The sequence below is a fragment of the Ranitomeya variabilis genome, chromosome 4, assembly GCF_051348905.1.
Source record: "Ranitomeya variabilis isolate aRanVar5 chromosome 4, aRanVar5.hap1, whole genome shotgun sequence".
In the NCBI taxonomy this organism is placed as follows: Eukaryota; Metazoa; Chordata; class Amphibia; order Anura; family Dendrobatidae; genus Ranitomeya; species Ranitomeya variabilis.
The window spans coordinates 652,535,583-652,538,731 of NC_135235.1; positions in this window are offsets into that span (position 1 = coordinate 652,535,583).

Genomic DNA, 3,149 nt, shown 5'->3' on the forward strand with positions numbered 1-3,149 from the left:
AAGTGCGGGAAAATATTTGTGTTGCCAAAAAATTATTTTCAGGACTTTAGCAACGATAATGGTGGTGTATCATCAGCATATGTCACTTGTTTGATGTGGGGAGGGGGATTGCAGAGCTCAGAGGCGCGGCGTTCTTGTAAGCACAGCACAACAGTCTTTTTTTTCCCCCTAACTTTATGTGTGCACATTGCAGCTAGCCAATCAGGGCGCAGGAAACACCCACAATGTCCTGACACAGTGACTTGTATCATTGGCTCAAATCACTTGTCCCTCTATATAAATAGCGGACATCTTGTTTCAGTGCTATTTTGACACTGTAACAGCACAGAGAGGCTGCACCTGACGCTGGCACTGTTAACAGCAAGAATTTAGCTAGTTAGGCGATTGTATATCAGTCAGATAGTGTAGCTAGATAGTGTCCAGTGTGGCTGTTTGATTTACCTTCCAGCATTTTTTTTTCTTTTTTGACATTACTGAGGTCAACTACGAAAGCCAGCAGTGCACGTGTTCTGCACTGCTTCTATTGTACTCCATGCACGAGTATAGCATACTAATTAATGTTTTTTCAATAGCTAAATGTGAAAAAGCCTGCTGTATCCCACCTTGTCATTTAGTGCTGTGGTGATATAAAACTGTCTGCAGACCTAAGGCACATTAAAAAAAAAGTTATATATTTTTTTCTGTTGCTAAATGTGAAACAGCCTGCTGTATCCCACGTCATTTTGTGGCGGTGATGTCAACCTGTCTGCAGACCTAAGGCACATTAAAAAAAAATAATTTTTCAGTTGGAAAAAGTTAGGCAACCTGCCATATCACACTTTCTTATTTGGTTGGGTTGAAATTAAGCTGTAGAGGCCTGATCTAGAGGCCACAAAAAATTCTTCTGTTCTTAATGTCATACAGTAAGGGACCTGACTTTAAAATATTTTGTAGCATTTAGTGTGTTATAGGGGCCTGATTGAAGGCCACAAAAATTCTTCTGTTCTTAACATCATACAGTAAGGGACCTGACTTTAAAATAATCTGTAGCATCTAGTGTGTTATAGAGGCCTGATTCAAGGCCACAAAAAATTCTTCTGTTCTTAGTTTTATATAGTAGGGGAACTGACTTTAAAATAGTTTATAGCATCTAGTGTGTTATATAGTCCTGATCCATAGGCCACAAAAATTATTCTATTATTAACGTCATTCAGTAAGGGACCTGATTTAAAAATTGTAGCATAACTTCTTTGTCATACAGGCCTCATCCACACTCTTTTTTCTGTGACTAACATGATACAGCACGCCTTATTTCAACTTTGAATTTACTGTCACTAAAATTCAGCTGTTTGCAGAGGTGGTGCAGAGTTAAAGTCTATTTTTTTGTTGCTAATACTGTGCTCCTTCCACACTGTCTGAGCAACATGACTGGGAAAAAGTGAGGCCGTGGTGGAAGGGGAATTAGTAGTGATGAGCAAGTACTAAAATGCTCGGGTGCTCATTGCTCGGGTGCTCATTGCTCGGGTCGAGCAGATTGGAATACTCAGGTACTCGGCCAGAACAATGAGCCCAATGTAAGTCTATGGGAGACCCGAGTATTTTTACCACGATCCCCCCAGGGGTCCTTTTAACCCTCCGTCAGGGGCAACTGATCTGACAGGCGCAGCTCACTTAGTTTCATTTCTCTATTTTCAGTGGTTTGTCTGGGAAACACCATCCTCCCAGTACCTTCCTAACTTTAAAGGCTGTGTGAAACCTGAGAAGCCTCTTGTGCTGCAGAGCTGCAGGAGATCAGATATCAGTGTTTTGGCTTCTCTGGCTCATTGCCCCTGAATGCGTCACACCTTTGACGGTTAGAATTTGCTGTTTTTATTCATCCCAATTGTTTTTTTAGCTTGTTTTATGAATAGCTAGTGCTAAATTTGTTTTTGTTAGAAATAAGAGTGTGCTTCTCAGGCACATTGCGCCCTAACACATGTTCTCTCTCTTGCTTCAGCTTTTCTTCTGAAATGGCGAGGAGAATATTTGACTTGTCCAATGCCCTTCATGTTGAGCAAGTGCAAAATATACTGCTTGATAATGAGACAGACCCCTTACAGCTAGAAGATTTAGGGGAAGAAAGTGACATTGATTCAGAAGATGATGTGGAAGAATGTCCAGATGTGTCTGATACAGATCAAGATGGAGAGAGTGAGGAGGATGCTCAAGACATAGAAACGTATTACATTTTTTTTTCCACCTGATTATGTGTATTCTCATTTATTACATTCCTATTAAGGTAACTGATCACTTTTAGAGCATTGAAATTTTTAAAAAAGGAAAATATAGCCAATTTTCTAGCCTGTGCCGGACAGGCGCAATGCCCCTAAACTCGTTATGAAACATATTGCCCCTGACGGAGGGTTAAGGTATAAAAAGTCTGAAAGTGATGGAAACACTGCTAAAATGACACTGGAACATCATGGGGATCGCCCCTGGAAGCATTCCTGACTCCTAGTTCACAGCTTTAAACAATTTTTTCCGAGATTCATGCCATTTTTCCCAGTGCCACCAAAAACACACTCAAACGAAACCAAAACGGATTTTGCTGGGAATATGTCAAGGTACATCCTTTGCAGGTTAATGAGTTGCCTGTAAGGCCAAATTAATAACCCCAGAATGAAAATTTCCTCCCCCACTTAGGCTTAGTTCAGACGCAGCGTTTTTGAAGCGTTTTTCAACTTTCAACCATTACAAATGCGTTCACTGGGAAATGTCATTGTAACATTTAACAACCCTAGCGGGCCATGGGATGTGTGCCCAATTCCCAAATCATGCCCAATTCCCCAATGCGGGTTCCTTCTTTACAAATTATAAAAGTAGTGCCATCACAGCCCCCTTGCCCAAAATGCACCGTACAGAGCATGTTCACCCTGGTGATCTAGTGGCAGTTAAAGGACACATTGCAGAAGACAGAATGAAGAAGTAGGTCCAATGTAATGTCATGCCCAATTCCCCAATGTGGGGTCCTTTTTTTTCAAATTAAAATAGTGCCATCACAGCCCTCTTGCCCAAAATGCACCGTACAGAGCACGTTCACCCTGGTGATCTAGTGGCAGTTAAAGGACACATTGCAGGAGACAGAATGAAGTAGGCCCAATGTAATGTCATGCCCAATTCCCCAATGTGGG